A 16,877-nucleotide genomic window follows, 5' to 3' on the forward strand; every position below is an offset into this window, starting at 1 on the left:
CCCTGGGGATTCATAGAATTTCCAGGGTGGACAGGACCTCAGGGGGTCATTTAGTCCAACCCCCCTACTCAAAGCAGGACTAATCCCCCGATTTTTGCCCCAAATCCCTAAGTGACCCCCTCAAGGATTGAACTCACAACCCTGGGTTTAGCAGGCCAGTGCTCAAACCACTGTGCTATCCCTTTTCTGTGCTTGTTCCTAAACAGGCTCTGCACTTCAAAACGCTTCATCCCTGAAGAGGGTGTCCCGATTTTATAGGGACAGTCCCGATTTTCTTACATAGGCTCCTATTACCCCCCACCCCCATCCCGATTTTTCACACTTGCTGTCTGGTCACCCTAGCTGTGGTCCCCTAAACCCTCTCTCACTTTGCGTCCTGCCCCGGATGGGTGGATGCTCCAAAGTGGGACATCGAAACCATACCATATACCCAACTGCCTAGCCATTGCCAAACACCTATTATTATTTATATTATCAACAATGATACTGTGCTGCAGCTGTGCTCATTACACCAACCTGTATCATCCCTGTTACTTGGTGCTTCCCACCTCTGATTGTTACATGCCCCTCTTGTCTCTTGTCACACTGTAAGCTCGTTGGGCAGGGTCTGTATTTTCATTACATGTGTGTACGGTACTCAGGACAATGGGATCAGTGCCACCACTATACAAACATTAAATAATAATGATAATAAAATAAAACCTGTTGTCCCTGCAGTGGCTTTGGGAACGAGGCACTGACTAAAGCGTCACTCCACTTCCACTGAGTCAGAGGATAGCAATGTAGGAAAAGCCTGTGGCTAGTAAACATGCAGCTGCATTTTCTCCTAGGATGAGCCTTTCTGTAGCCAAGTGCTCCCAGATGAGATGAGTGCATGCAGGTGGGTGTCATGGACTCAGATGTAGGCGATCAGACCTACTGCTTAGAGCAGTGATGGTCAGGACTAGTGGTCAGAGTAGGAGTTGGCAGCCAGGAGTCAACCCAAAGGTCAGAGCTGGGGTGGGGTGCACAGGCAGGAATCTGGAACAAGGAAGGAGAGCAGGGTCCAAGGTAGCAGACAACCAGGAATTCATCAAGTTGCTCAAACAACTTCCTGTGCCTCCTTCTGCCTTAAATAGTGAGTCTGAACCAATTGGAGAGGCTGGATGTCTCCTCCACTCAGGAGCTTCATGGGTCCACCACCTCACACTCCCTGCTGGTACCAGTGAGCTGCTGAGTGGGAGCTGGGGTCTGAACGCTGCCTGGGGAGACCCCCAATCCCTCACATTGGGGTGCAGTGGTGAAAGGTGGAGCCATGGTCGAGAGGTGTTTTGGGAAGTGGTTTTGCATGGGGAAATGGTATACCGAGTTTCTGACCGCATCTCTGAAGCAAAATATCTGCATTTATTACTAAACTACTTACTTTGCAAAGATAAAATCAGTCCATTAATTACAGAACCTGCCCAAAACCAGAGCTGAACATCTGCTGTTAAAGTGATTTGGGCAGGAATATACAGGATTGTGAGCTGGCATCTAGACATGTGTGTGACGTTGTGCAGTCTATATGGTTTTATAAAAACTTGATAATAAGTCAATATAATGTAACTGAGATAGTTTTAGAGAAAATACGGTAATAAGTGAATGTAAGTAACTGGGATATGCCTCATGCAAAAGGTCTCTTGTAAGGTATCATTACAAAGCTTATAATCTACTGAGTGTGATCATCTGATTTGTATAAATGTACCACTCTTGTATCTAAAACTAGAAATATAAAATGTAACTCTGAGGGCCTATTGTAATTGTGTAAAGTGTGGACCATTAATGATGGTTTGGAATCTTGATGACTCCCATTGTCTGCAGATGGCTGTATTTACCTGTGAGTCTTCCTGTATATGTGTGTGCTGGCAAGTGAGTAATGAAGTCTTGCAGTGACATGTGATCATGTCACCTGAACTGGAATCCATCTTTAACCTGGTGCTTTTCCAGTGAGGGGGGGTGGAAACCCAGAGAGACAAAGAGTTCCCGCCTTATGCAAAAGATATATAAAGGGGGGGGAAGAGAACAGAGAAATGGAGAAGCCATCATGAAGAATCCCCTAGCTACCACCTGAGCTGCAACAAGAGCTGTACCAGGGGAAAGAATTGTGCCCAGGCCTGGAAGGTGTCCAGTCTGAGAAAAGCTTACTGAAACATCTCTGAGGGTGAGATTATCTGTATTTAGTTTGATTAGGCATAGATTTGCACATTTTATTTTATTTTGCTTGGTGACTTACTTTGTTCTGTCTGTTACTACTTTGAACCACTTAAATCCTACTGTCTGTATTTAATAAAATCACTTTTTATTTAGTAATTTACCCAGAGTATGTATTAATACCTGGGGGAGCAAACAACTGTGCATATCTCTCTATCAGTGTTATAGAGGGCGAACAATTTATGAGTTTGCCCTGCATAAGCTTTATGCAGGGTAAAACGGATTTATTTGGGTTTAGACTCCATTGGGAGTTGAGCATCTGAGTGCTAAAGACAAGCGCACTTCTGTAAGCTGTTTTTAGGTAACCTGCAGCTTTGGGACAGGAGATTCAGACCCTGGATCTGTATCTGGAGCCAGACGGGAGTGTCTGGCTCAGCAAGACAGGGTGCTGGAGTCCTGAGCTGGCAGGGAAAGCAGAAGCAGGGGTAGTCTTTGCACATCGGGTGGCAGCTCCCAAGGGGGTTTCTGTGATCCAACCCGTCACAGTTATTACTAAACTGCTTACTTTGCAAAGATAAAATCAGTCCATTAATTACAGAACCTGCCCAAAACCAGAGCTGAACATCTGCTGTTAAAGTGATTTGGGCAGGAATATACAGGATTGTGAGCTGGTATCTAGACATGTGTCCACTAGAGAAATGCATAGTATCACCACATCAGAGGAAAGTTTCTGTTGCACCACACCAGTGTAATTGCACAAGAATTCCAATATTTTGTTGGGTCAAGGCACCATTTCATAACTGGAGACAGGGCGCAAACTGCAAGGTTCGGATGCAGTTCCTCAACACCCCAAGCTTCGGTGGTGTTCCAGTCGGAGATGTGGGTTCATTTCATTTCAGAGTCTGAGAACCACCCTCCCAGTTCAGGAAGAGCAGATCCAAGGTTCTGGTTCAGCCCCATCATGCTTCAGTACGTATTCCCCTGTTTTCATAAAGCAGATATAGGCTGGGCTTTTCAAAAGGACCTAAGGGAGTTTTGCACCCAAATTCCCCTGAAAACTCTCCTTCTGAATGCTCCATATTTCATTGATCTTTGCACTGCCAGAGAAATGCCAATCTGCCATTGGCACTCTTTGTGCTATGAAGTGGAGCAGAATTTAGTGCCGTGTCTATATGTGGGTTGAACAGCTGAGGGAGCAATACTTGTTCCTTAACAATTCTGACATTTCCAGATGCTTGTCACAATTTTGCCCTGTGTCTTCCCGAGAGTAAACAGAGCTAATTTCCTCCATTTCCCCCCAAATTGTGAAATCTCAGTCGTTCACTTAGCTAGTATTTATTTGCTCCTTGTGGGACAGAAGACCACAGACTTGCAGATTTGGATGAGTCATTAAGCTTAAGTTCTGCCTGCAGGATGGCTAGGAAAGATGCTGTTTTACAAGGGTTTTCATTGGCACTGTTTGCCCAGCTAAATGCTAATGGTGTCATTTATTACTAAGGGAAAAGAGATATTTGGAAAAACAAATGAACAAAAACCGACATGCTACTTTTTACAAATGGTTCCCACCAAGATTTGCTATTATGATCAAATAAGTTAGGAAGATTGGGATACATATGTATACAAACACAAATGTTCTGTCTAGGACGATTTATTTTCATTTATGGACGAGCTACAAAGGGTGACTATACATCTGGTGTTGGCATCCTTGGCATAAAATTAGAGCTAGTCAGAAAATGGGGCTTTTCTGTGGAAAATTTCAACTTTTTATTGAAAAGTCAAAATCCTGATTTTTGTTTATCCATAAACGTCAAAAAACCAAAACACCCACCCAACTTTTTTCTTCAAGTTTCTGACCAAAAAGAAAAAGAAAATTAGAATTTTTTATCAAAGCAGACACGTTCTGTGAAAGTGTTTATTTAATTGAAAACCCAATTATTTCCCATCAAAAATAGTTTAGATAGAATCTTGTCAACCAGGCCTATGAAACATATATCCAAAGTGCAGCAATTTAAGACAAACCACCCTCAGTAACCTAAATGCTCAAATCCCTCTCAAGCAATTCGCCACTCCTACAGTGACAGTTCCACTACTGACACCACACAGACATTTCCAAATGTCTTGCAAGGAAAACACACGAGCTTTCCAGTGTGTCCTGAACTTGGGCTATTTGGGACCAAAGAGGTGGAGTGAGTTCCATAGCTGAGGCCCTGACAGAACTAAACCAACAACCCATCTCATTTATATGAAAATGGCTCCAAGCCTGAGCACCTCTGCTGATCTCAATTCTAGCAGTACAGCACAGGGAGAGAAGCAGTCTCTGAGTGCAAGCAGAATTACCAAAAATATAAGCTCTTTGGAAGTCAGTTTAACCAGAACCATCAGCTCATGGTGACCATATGGGCAACCCATCAGGCAAGAGAACGTCATTGTACTGAAAAAAATGTGCAGCAAGTTAGAGATGGGTAAAAGCAGATGGGCAAACCTCATCAATTTTTATTTTGGTTGCTTTAGCAAAACCCATACCAAGAGTGGTTTGGATCCAGGTCCCATTTTTGAGCCCATAAAGGACAGGGGTGGATCTGGTGGTCAGATAAGTGGTTTCCATGTAGACCTGTCTGTAGGAAAAATAGCAAAACCTATTATACATTCCAAAATGCTCCCACATTCATATAACTTACATAGCACTGACCATCAACATGTATGTTGTTAATAGTCTGAAACATGTGAAGGACTGTCTGAGTGATGTGCTTGACTGCAATGCTGTTTAATGCAGGACATCACTTCTGCATTTTGAATGGGGCCCTTTAGAAGATGCAACCATTTTCTTAGCCAAAAAACATTAGCTATGTGACTATGTATTTGAGTGGCATCTAAATGTGTTAGTGTACAGAGGGTTTGTGTATGAACATGTGGGTATAATTCTCCCCTCCCTGACCCAAGTGTAATGCTATAGAGTTCAATGTCACTCTTGAGTTACATCCCTGTGAGTAGAGAATCACACAAGACCTTATATTTCTAAGAACCTAAGGAGATAAGATGTAGTGAATTAAGATGGAATACTGCTGAAGTGACCGGTTCTTACTATTCTGGGGTTCACTGAGGGCTTAATCCTGCATGGTACTGGGCATACTTGGCCCTGATTCAGCAAAGCACATGCTTAATTTCAAGCACCTAAGTAGACCCACTGAAGTCAGTGGTACACTGTGTGTCACCATAAGTGTCCACACCAATGTGTCTCTTTGCAGAAGCAAGTCATTAGATTATAGAACAAATTTGGGATTTTTATCATATTCACTTTTATGTCATTTAACCTCATGCCACTGACTGTAGTCTTGTCTTTTCAACATCAAGTAGTGGAATATTATTTCTTTAGTGCATGTGCACAGACATCATCACTCTAACAGTCCCACACCAGCAGCCATTTTGATAGGCGCTCTGTTTATGAAGAAATTTAGAGCAACATTACAGAAAAGCGCTGGTTCTTAGTTATTAGTCTGTTCTTTTTAGCTGTGGACATTCTCCTTCCCCATCTAATAGATTTACTGCGCTTCAAAGGATGCCAGACATATGGCTTTAGAGACTGAAATATTCAGAACAGTTACAACACTGCCAGTACCAGTGCAAACTTCCCTACATTAATCTACCACTGTGCCTCATTCCCGGCCTTCAGGGGCCATCTCTTGGCATGAAAAGGTAGTTCAGTCTCCAAGCCCATTCAGTCCTTGGTCTCTGCCACGGCCCTTCCAGCAAGGGTGTAAACCAGCGCCAAAGATGGAGAGTTGTGATTTGGCATCTGGCCCACAGCATTGAGACCACCAAGCCATTTTGTATAGGCCACTGAACAGCTGCCAGATGATCACTTGTTTAGTTAAAGATGCAAGACATGCCGTAAATTAAATCTCATTTGGATGAAATGTTGCCTGTGCTTGGACTTAGTAGGACCTATGGAGCTGACATTCCTTGTGTCATTCCTTACAGTCAATTTACTTTTGCCTCATTATTCTCAATACATTTTAAATATGTTAAGTTACTTTCTTGTGACTAACAGGCCAGATCCTCAGCTAGGGTAAATAAGCATAGCTCCACTGACGTCAATGGAAGCTGTGCCAGTTTTCACCACAGTTCCAGTTAAATCAGCGCTCTGCTGATTTACACTAGCTGCGGATCTGGCCCAATGCCTCCAGTCCAACATCTCTCCTTCCCTTGGAGGTTAGCCGAAGTTACAAAACCTGGGGTGGTGATTTTGTCAGATTTCATAGGCTAAGTCAATCTCATATCTCAGTAGTGTTCAGGCCTAAATACCACCATGGCATTAGTGTGCGCCGTGATGTCAGAGGTGCCCTATTCCAGATGTGGTCCTGACCCAGCCTGGGTTCAGTGCTGGCTCAAAGGGAAGAGTGCCCCCTACTGAATCACCAGCCCCACTTCCTGCAGCCCTTGGGGTCTCCTGGCTGTACAACCAGAGAGGTTTCCGCTCCTTTATAGCTTTTCTTTACTCTGGGTGATTTTGCACTACGCCAGACATCCTTGAATTTTATCGCTGGAGTGAGATGTTCAGTGGGCTGATGAGCTTATTGTGTTCATGACACATGTGATAAATTGCTAAGACCGTGGATTAAAAATATACTTGATGATTCCAACCAATCAATACAGGCCCGGTAAAGATCTGATCCTTAAAGGAGGATTATTCCATCTTCATCCTCACCACAGTTCAGGGCAATCCCTCTCAATATACTGTTAACTGCACAAACCAATCATACTTGACTACAAAGTGACAAGTGAGACTTTCCTCTCAGCTGCCTCTCTCTCTCATATACAAGCGCGCACACACACACACACACACAGCCTTGCTTTTCCCTTCTGCCATGTCTAAAATAAATACACCTCTACCCCGATATAACATGACCCGATATAACACGAATTCGGATATAACGCGGTAAAGCAGCGCTCGGGGGGCTGCGCACTCTGGCGGATCAAAGCAAGTTCGATATAACATGGTTTCACCTATAACGCGGTAAGATTTTTTGACTCCCAAGGACAGTGTTATATCGGGGTACAGGTGTAATAAAATAACTGATTTGTTTTGGGAAGGGGTTATAATTGGGAAACATTCCTTAGTTTTAGTCAATTCGGAGTATGGTGGGCTCTGAAAAATGTCTTCTTTGCAGCTTACAGGAATCCCTATTTCTCTTCCATGTCAGGTTGTAACACCCGGCACAACATCTGGGACAGCCGCATAGCCAAAAAACCTGATATTTCAGAGGCCATCCATCCTGAAGACATGAAAAATCCTGCCAGAACCTTGAGTCTGAAACCAAAAGGCTGCAGTTAGTTACACAGGCTGCCAATCTTCACCACTGTATTGAATGGGTAAGTTCACCCCGCTCAATCAACTGTGTATAGCAGTGCCGCATCCGACTATACAAAGGGAATGCTGGCACCTAACCTCCAATCGTTCAGAGCCTGACTTGGCATCTAAACACTAGGATGCTTATCCAAACTAACAGGCACAAGGCCTAGATGGACTTTTTCTCCGAAAAGGCCTGAGTTCCAGGATGGAGGAACAATAACTAGTTACCCCTTCCCACTACCCTCCAGCATTGGCTGTTGTCTTTAAGGTTGACTAGCCTGACCACTTGCCTACCCTTGTGCAGCCAGACTCTGTGACACTGTCACACCAGGTTGCTTCCTCCCAGCCTTGCTGCAAGGGTGGAGAAAGGACTACATAGGAATGAAGGGAGGGCCTCCCCTGTGCATACCCAGGAGATTAGCAGTTCTTGTAGATGTATGGGGAGGTGGGGTTCCCTCCATCGCTACCTAATAATTCCCATCAAGTTTCATCTTGAGACAAACAGCTGGGAGGGGAAGCAGGTTTATTAGCTAGCCCCATGAAAATACTGGAGTGAGATGCCTTGTCCTTAGGCAAGAAGTGGGGAAAGATTTAAGGAGGGAGATTGGGGTGGGGGGATGTATGGGCCATTTGGTAAGGGAGATGGGAAGGTCGCTGAACTGAACAATCCAGAACCGGTAAAGATTCCAGGGAAGGGTCAAGGTTCTAAGATTCAGAATCAGTTTGCCCATCCCTGGTGCTTACTGGTAACATCTACAGTACATTGCTTGTCTGTACCTTATCAGAGACGACTATGTGACAGTCAGCAAAGGAACGGGGCTGGTGATTGTCTCTAATGTAACCAGGCTTAGAGAGGGGGAGGAGTTCCTTCTTATCGAAATCCGGACCTCCCAGGAGCGTTCATCTGCTGACTCAGAAGTGGAAATGTTCTGTTCAGGAGGCAGGCTTTCAAATCTGACCCTTGTTAGCCTAAAAATACACGTACCAGTAAATCTCTTGTATTCCTTAAACTGCCTACAACTACACATGGGAGCAGAGTAAACTAATGCTGATCTGACTTTAATTAAAAGAGATCACGGTCCTAGCTTCCAGGCCAACATCTGGTAAGGCAGACAGTAGATGTGGCCTTTTGGCAGAGCTGACCCCATGCTGGAAAGGACTATAAAACCGTGTCATCTATAATCATAAAATCATTTTCCTTCCATGTGTTTGGCATGCTGGTTTTTTACTGCTCTTACTTAGCAGCAAAGATACTGAGGCCAAATCCTGCAGGCCTTAGTTCTCGCTCAGTTCAAGGGGAGTTTTGCCTCAGTAAGGAGAAAATCATAGATTTTAAGGCAAGAAGGGACCACTGTGTTAATCTACTCTCACCTCCTCCACAACTCAGGCCACTGAATTTCACCTGGCAATTCCTGTGTGGAAGGGAATTCCTTTTCTTTGCACCTAGGTGAACACAGCATTGAACTGTGGTGTATTTCCCAAAAGACTTCCATGCTTGATTTGAGCAAGGAATGCAGTTTGCACATATATTTGTATTTAAACAAGTATGTTCCTCCTAACAGCCTATCTGCTCCTCCGAATTGATCATGCAAGGAAGTAACAATGTTGACTCTACGATGTCATAATTCTTCTGGAAACAGCCTATGATGTCATCAGTACAGGAGCTTGATGTCATAAAATAGCACTAAGGGAAACTATGTTAACAGAGAGAGTGTTTCTTTAAAGTTCTATGTAAAATGCATAGACCGTTCTGACAAACAGCCAGATTTGGATCCCCTTAAAAATGTTAAGTAGTATTTTACTTGGCGAGTAATCCCACTGATTTCAATGGGGCTAGTCAAAGAGTAAGATACTTCTCGATGTGAGTACAAGTATCAGAATCTGGCCCTTAGTAAGTTGCTTTTTGTACAGATGTTCTCTCTCACCCCATCCCCAGCTCTGCACCACTATAATAATCCCTCTTGGGGAAAAAAGTGTCTTTCAGTTGGCATACGTAATGGAAAGGAGCCTGGAAAGGACATTTCTCCAGGAAGAATAAGGTGCTTGCTTGCTCTTTCCTTGATCATAAACCTCTGATACTTTTTCCACTTTCAAATACCAAGAACTGTTTCAGAAGTAGTTTCCTATAACTTTACCAGTCGCTGCAGATCTCTAACACAATACAGATTCTGTCAAAGGAAGGAAGGGGTCAGCTCACGCAGTGCTCAGTGATTTTCAGTTAGAAACACACCCACACGAGGAAGGGTAAACTTAATGCTAATATCCAGACAAACTCCCCCTCCTCCTCCCATGTCACTAAGGCATCTACATATATATCTATCAATAACGTGGAGAGGAAAATTAATAGAGCGCAGTAATTGTTTAAAACACAGACATCGGAAAGCCAAGAAACTCAAAGTTAAAGTGCATTGCAAAAACAAACAAATGCTGGAAAATAGAAATGCGGAGTTAAGGTACTTCAAACAACCTTAACTCTGCCCTTCTACCCCACTACCTTGTGCATGCCCCAGATAAGAGATATCTGTCCAACTATTGCAGCCAGTTGATATATTCAGACCTAGATATCTGCTTTTAATCTCAATATTTGTATAGACCTGATTGCTGTATTGTCTGAGTGCTTCACAAATATTACTGATTGATTCTCAAAACTCCCCTGTGAGATAGAAAGTGCTGTTATCTGCATTTTACAGACTAAGGAAAAAGGCCCAGATCCTTAAAGTTATTTAGGCACCTATATAACCCATTGATTTGAATGGGGGTTACATATCTATATATCTTTGAGGCTCCAGGCCTAAGTGACTTGCCCAAGGTCACACAGGAAGTCTGTAGCAGAGTCAATAGTTGAACTGAGATCTCCTGAATCCCAGACCAGTGCCTTAACCACAAGGCCATCCTTTGTCTCTTGCTAATTCACTTGACACAGCCCAAGCAGCTAGAGACCCTTCAAACCTGTATACTTTGGCATTTCATCTCTGACAGTCCATGGAGCACGAGGGGAAGCAAAGGGAGCCTGGCTATTTTTTTGCCTTCCACCAGCTCCTGCACCTGTTCGACAGAATATTTTATATGCATGCAAAAAAATAGAAAGTTAGACATTCATCCGTCACCTCTGTTTCTGCTGCTTGAACATAACTAGCTGCTTAAAGAATTACATAATAATTGTAAATCTGCATAAAGAAACCCCCCACTGTAAATGAAATATTTCTCATAAAACTCTTTCCTTTAGTTTGGTCTAGTGGAAACTCATTTAAATTTGATTTATTGTGCCTTGGAATTTAAGACTTTGGATGAGATTAATGGGCTGTTTTCTGGTTACATCATCTTCATGGATTGCGAAGACAAGCCTACACTGAAATCACAGAGGACAGTTTAGATATAGTCCCCTTGTTAAAATAATGGAATGATGGCTGTTTCCAAGTAACTCAATAGGATAACATAACAGATAGGCTGCATAAGGAATAAATCTGAAATTTCCACTTTATAATAAGGCCAATTGCAGCAATGTCCACAACAAATGCTTTACATTACAGCGACAGGCTGTATATCATTAAATACATCAGACATGACTCATTTTCAGGTCTCTCTTCCGATTGGCTGAAAAAAAACGTGTTTTTTTTTTGTGTGTGAGTGCCCCTAGACCATATTTTTGTGAATTTCAGTGCGATCCCCAGAGAGCTTTCCTTTAGCACATTTCAAGTGGATGTGAATGTGAACGTGAATGGGACATGAAGTGAACACAGCACCAAAACATTTAGGGGGAGATTTTCAAAGGTAAAAAGGACAATCAGACATCCCACTCCCACTGCAAGTCAACATATGAAAGTTGTTTTTCAAGAGTTCCCCCTTACTACTTTGTATTACAGTGTTGAGCAGAGGCCCTATCAAGACGGAGCCCCACTTGTGCAAGGTACATAATAAAGTCGATTCTATTTGAAGGGTCAAAGGGACGAAATCTGCAATTTACACTCAGGCAAAACCCTCCTGCCACCCTCCAATCGAAGTTACATTGTTAACTGGTCACTGTGACTTCCAGAATCCTGGACCCTAGAACACTGATGATTCAATCCACAGTCGTTAAACACCAGGCAGCAGTAAATCACCGATCCTATCCTGAAACCTGAATCATGTGAAACTGCTGGGTTAGGCTCCCCAAACATTTTGCAGGAATACTCGCAAATTCCAGAAACTTTTGAAGGAAAAACGAAAACTCCAGAGGTGGAAATTGTATTAAGTTGCACCCAATTTCTCAAATGGACCAGAGTTTTGTGACTATCCTTAATTATTCAAGAGCAGGTTTTGTTTCATGCTACCTCTTAATGCTGTACGGTTTGGGTTTTCTTGGCAGCATGGAAAACAGAGGTCTCTGGCAAATGCTACATTTTGCTTAATACACTTTCTTGCTCAGTTGCCATTTGGAAAAATTATGATTTATTTCACTGGCCCAATTTTTTTTTTTAAAATGGCAAACTTGGCCCATTTCAGTGTTGGTGGTTTTTTGGACAGTCCTCAGATTTTTTTTAAGGCTAGACAGCGACTTGGACTACATGCCTGCCAAGGGCAATAAGAACTTCCTTTGTGTCTCTGTATGGGCTGCTGAGTCCTTGGGACCAGATGCAGAAAGATAAGTGGGTGCTATGCACCTGGTCAATGCCCCACCTGGAGCAGGTGAGCATGGAGCAGGCAGGCGGATGGATGGAACCATGGCTCCTCCCACAACACATGAGCTGGTGAAAATATACCATAGGAGGTGGGGAAGAATACATTTGTTTCTGGTATATGCTAAGCAAGCAGCAAATTACTGACACACAGCCAGCCACCCCTACCCTGGAGCAAAGGGGAAGCAGTGAGGAAACGGTGCCTCTGAAGCGCATCTCTGAGGCACAGAAACAACGAGGAGTCTGGTGGCACAGCAACTTCTCCTGCGTGCTGCTTACAAACAACTCCTTGCTCAGGGCTGTGCCTAAACAAACAGAGCCAGGTCATCCACTGGTGGAAATGGGCGCAGCTTCACTGACTCCCATGGAACTACACCCATTTACACCAGCTGAGAATCTCACCCTTAGAGAATGCACTTCTGGAGCTTGATGGGCTTTCGATGATGCTTGCCAGGGCCAATAATTCCATAAATCAAAGACGCGAGTTTGCTAATCCACATCCAGCCAGACCCCTTAGATATCCAGCAATTGGATTTGGATGGGTTCCCACTAGATTTCAGTCCCTGGGGTGATCTAGTTTAGAAAGCAAATTTCTGTACAGTGAAATGTGTTTGGCAGCCCTGCTGCAAATGAAGTTCATCCTTAGGGCGCACGCATGCACACACACACACACACACAAAGAGAGCAAAGCAGTTGCTGGGGAATTAGGTCAAATTATTGGTTGCTAGGAGGAAGAGATCCCGGTTTGCCCACATTTACCACATGAAAGGGACTGTGGGTTTTTCATTCAGACCATCAGAAGCATTATCAGAGCCATTATTTATTCTGCCAAGTGTGTGAGGTTCTTTTCCTGGATTTTCTTAATTATTAGTTAAAAACATAGCCTTGTTTAAACTCAGAAGAACATCAGGGACTGTAAAGGGAAGGGTAACAGCTGTCCTGTTTACAGTACTATAAAATCCCTCCTGGCCAGAGACTCCAAAATCCTTTTCCCTGTAAAGGGTTAAGAAGCTCAGGTAACCTGGCTGGCATCTGACCTAAAGGACCAATAAGGGGACAAGATACTTTCAAATCTTGTGGGGGGAAGGCTTTTGTTTGTGTTCTTTGTTTGGGAGTGTGTTTGTTCTCGGGACTGAGAGGGACCAGACATCAATCCAGGTTCTCCACATCTTTCTAAACAAGTCTCTCCTATTTCAAACTTGTAAGTAAATAGCCAGGCAAGGCGTGTTAGTTTTCCTGTTTTCTCAACTTGTAAATGTACCTTTTACTAGAGTGTTTATCTTTGTTTGCTGTACTTTGAACCTAAGACTAGAGGGGAGTCCTCTGAGCTCTTTAAGTTTGATTACCCTGTAAGGTTAATTTCCATACTGATTTTACAGAGATGATTTTTACCTTTTTCTTTAATTAAAAGCTTTCTTTTTAGAACCTGATTGATTTTTCCTTGTTTTAAGATCCAAGGGGTTTGGATCTTGATTCACCAGGAGTTGGTGGGAGGAAGGAGAGGGGATGGTTAATTTCTCCCTGTTGTAGATCCCAGGGGGGTTGAAACTGTATTCACCAGGAGTTGGTGGGAGGAAGGAGGGGGAATGGTTAATTTCTCCTTGTTTTAAAATCCAAGGGGTTTGGATCTGTATTCACCAGGGAATTGGTGAAGGTTTTTCAAGGCTTCCCAGGGAGGGAAAAATTGAAATGGTGGCAGCGGAACCAGAGCTAAGCTGGTAGTTAAGCTTAGAAGTTTTCATGCAGGCCCCTACATTTGTACCCTAAAGTTCAAAGTGGGGATCCAGCCTTGACACCCACATTTACCACATGAAAGGGACTGTGGGTTTTTCATTCAGACCATCAGAAGCATTATCAGAGCCATTATTTATTCTGCCAAGTGTATGAGGTTCTTTTCCTGGATTTTCTTAATTATTAGTTAAAAACATAGCCTTGTTTAAACTCAGAAGAACATCAGGGACTGTAATGCTGAGTTCTTGCTGGACCAATAAAAGCTGGGGTGTTTGATGCTATATAAATCTTGGGTTTTTAATCCCTCCTTGGGAGAAAGTGAGAGAAAAACGCAATAAAACCAGAAAAGGAGATATTGCTAAAAGAAACTAACCGAACAGCAAAAAATGAAAATGAAAACAGCCTTTAAAACATGCAGTTCCCTAAAAAGTGGTAAGTTTTCACCAGGCTTTTATTGGTTCAGGATCCTCCAACTTTATTCCCCATCTTGTGGTGGGCAGCTTGTATCTCAGTGGTCAGTAACGGTCATTCAGAGTGTCAGTGCTTTGTCCCTTGTCCAGAAGGAAAGGATGCAGTTTGCCTGCTTTCACTTTGATCTGAAAGGGTTATGGGACATGACACAACACTGACACGTGCCGAACAGCGTCAGTCCCAATGTTCAGAATCGAAGTTAGTCCAAAGAAAACATCAGGGAGATGAACTTTGCATCATATGGGTAACTTATTTACAGAGCTGGCCCTCTGATTTATTTATTTGTTTATTTAGCATCTGCAGTAACTCCATAGCAAGGCAGTGTAGAAAGCCATCAACTCCCAGTTGGAAGGTCAGTGTGTTTTTGGGAGACATTTCTGAGGTGTGCATGAGAGTTTATGGGGGTGGGTGGGTTGTTTTTTTAAGTGAGATTGTTCAGTTTTTCTGCTTTTATAGATTCTATTTACTTAATTTAGAAAAATGTAGGTAAAACTAACATGCTGCAGTGTAAAATTCTGCAGCTCTGTTTGAGACAGAAGTACTATGACCTGTACTATGACCTGCAAGACTGAATTTAGATCCCAAATGGTTCCTAAATTCTAGCCCATAGATTACATTTGGTCCGTAGAGCACTGGCTTGTGGCCCACAGACAGATGACCAGGGAAATGGTTCTCACAGTCCTCCTTTACTCCCACCTGCTAACTTGCATTACCATGTAGCTTGAAGTAAATGCTAATGTAAATTTCCCATGTTTGTCATTACTGGAGTTGCTATAGAAAATTCACATGATCCCAAATGGGAGAGAATCATAGAATCCCCAGACAGATTTTTGGTTCCTTCAAGGATTAAACTTATCACCCTGGGTTTAGCAGGCTAATGCTCAAACCACTGAGCTATTCCTCCTCCTCAATAGGAGGTGACCCATAGCACTGTGAGTGGGAAGAGAGGCAACTGTGAGGGCGCTCGAACGTGGTTCACAGAATTGTGAATGAAGGAGAGTGTGACGTGTCATTCCATATTCTTTATGAAAATATGCTTATGATCTGAATGACATAACTGAGATACTTTATTCTAGATGGCTCATGTAAGATATCATTGGAAAGGTTATGATTTACTGAATGTGATTATCCAATTTGTATGCCTGTATCATTTCTGTATCTGAACTTAGGAATATTGACTCTGTATCTGTATTTCAACTATGCTACTTTGGGTGACGCCCCCTGCCAACGCTTCAGGAACAGCAATGGAAAAGCCAGACAGGGTGGATGGCCCATCAGCAAGGACAATGAGCTGTGAATGAGCCATACTGCCACTGACTCATGGATGCCTTGATCCTACAAAGTCAGGTGGTCTTGTCGCCTGATACGAAACATTACCTGGGACTTATTGTAACTTTCCACTGGAAGGGAAGGGAGGTCAAGTTTGGGAAACAAAGGATTACCACCTTATGTAAATCCTATTTAAGGGTGGGGAAGAAGGCACACAGGACTCCTCCTCTCCATGGCCTGTCTGCCAAGAAGAAACACTGAAAAAGGAAAACTGAAGGTAAGGGAGGAGTCCAGACTGAGACAGGGGTCCAGTCTGAAAAGGAATATAACTGGAACTCTGAACCACAGAAACTTTGCAAACTGCCTGCAACGATATCTAGGGGGAGAAATACTATTTGTAACCAATGTCTTTAGTGAAACTAGCTTAGTTTGCATGTTTGATTTCATTTGCTTAGTAATCTGCTTTGTTCTGTTTGTTATCTCTTATAATCGCTTAAAATCTGCCTTTTATAGTTAATAAAAATTTGTTTTGTTTATTATTAAACCCAGTTTCTGTAATTTCTAACGGGGGATGGGGACAAGAAGTGTGCACATCTCTGTCCACATTGAGGGAGGGGGTGAATTTCATAATATATCTTTGGGTCTGCGCTCCCAGGGAGGTGGACACCTGAGTGTTGGAGCAAGTCCCTTAAACTGAGTCTTCCCACAGCTGATCTGCAGCTGGGTGTGTCCCTGCCTGTGTGTGTGTGTGTGTGTGTTAGAGGAGGTTTCAAGAGCCTAGCTCAGCAAGACAGGTTAAAGGGGGCCCATGCTGGCAGAACAGGTAGACTCAGTGGTATCTCAGCACATCAGGTGGCTTCCCAATGGGTCCAGCCCATCACAGAGAGATGTCTGCAAGACAATATCTCTAACATGAGGTTCATCCCGGTCCCGATGAAGACATTAATTGCCTCCCATTGCTCTCTCTCTTTCTCTGCTCCCTTCTTCTGACTAACTCTCCCAGACTGCATTGAAACCCCACACCTCCTATTTGCCCCCATTTCTTCTCCCAGCAGCCAGGCCCTCTTTCTGCTTTCAGTCATCTGCAGTAAGTGCCTTCATCCCCCTAAATTTGTCACAGGACCCTCTGCACTAGCTGCAGTGTTGCTTCTATGGAGGATGCAAAGGGCTGTGAATTGCCAAGGTGCCTACTCACAGAACTGAGCAGAACCAGATACACCTTTGTGAAAGAG

General features: G+C 43.3%; 1 long non-coding RNA gene across 3 annotated transcripts in view; it reads left to right on the top strand.

Annotated features, from left to right (window-relative positions):
• LOC122174620 (uncharacterized) overlaps window positions 1–16,189 on the top strand; it is an 89,963-nt gene extending 73,774 nt beyond the window's left edge. For all 3 annotated transcript variants that reach the window (XR_010595577.1, XR_010595578.1, XR_006176704.2), the window contains 3 exons: window positions 7,371–7,539; window positions 9,082–14,728; window positions 15,546–16,189. This is a non-coding gene — a long non-coding RNA (uncharacterized LOC122174620). The remainder of the gene's footprint in view (window positions 1–7,370; window positions 7,540–9,081; window positions 14,729–15,545) is intronic.
• Window positions 16,190–16,877: the final 688 nt, after the last annotated feature.

The sequence above is a fragment of the Chrysemys picta genome, unplaced genomic scaffold (assembly GCF_011386835.1).
Source record: "Chrysemys picta bellii isolate R12L10 unplaced genomic scaffold, ASM1138683v2 scaf143, whole genome shotgun sequence".
In the NCBI taxonomy this organism is placed as follows: domain Eukaryota; kingdom Metazoa; phylum Chordata; order Testudines; family Emydidae; genus Chrysemys; species Chrysemys picta.